This window comes from Morone saxatilis, unplaced genomic scaffold, assembly GCF_004916995.1.
Source record: "Morone saxatilis isolate NCDOM2014 unplaced genomic scaffold, NCSU_SB_2.0 Contig21, whole genome shotgun sequence".
Taxonomy (NCBI): domain Eukaryota; kingdom Metazoa; phylum Chordata; class Actinopteri; family Moronidae; genus Morone; species Morone saxatilis.
The window spans coordinates 15530910-15531300 of record NW_023339774.1 but is presented as its reverse complement, the minus strand read 5'-3'; positions in this window follow the sequence as shown (position 1 = coordinate 15531300).

Sequence of the window (391 nt, the reverse complement as noted above, 5' to 3'; positions counted from 1 at the left end):
CCCCCCCCCCCCCCCATAAGGGATCAAAACACGAAGGGCATTCCTATTTGCTTAGTTGATTCAAAGCCAGAAATAGAAATTTATTTCACCCACCTCCCCTCCTTTTTTATCTTTTTTATTTGCTAATGATGCTGAAATCGGGAATCATTTTGTATTCTCAGTAATCATGAACATCTGGTATACACCATCTGGCCATGTTGTTGCTGATGGGCTTGACCATGATTATTAGTAGAAAAAAGAGTCACATAAATGTACAGGCTGATTCACGCTGAGCTATTTTTGCCTGATTTGTGATGTACAAATACTTGCAAGCATAGGATACGGGGTGTTATATGAATGAATATTTTTTTGTACTTTTGTTTGGTGGTTTGGACTTAAAAAAAACTTCTGG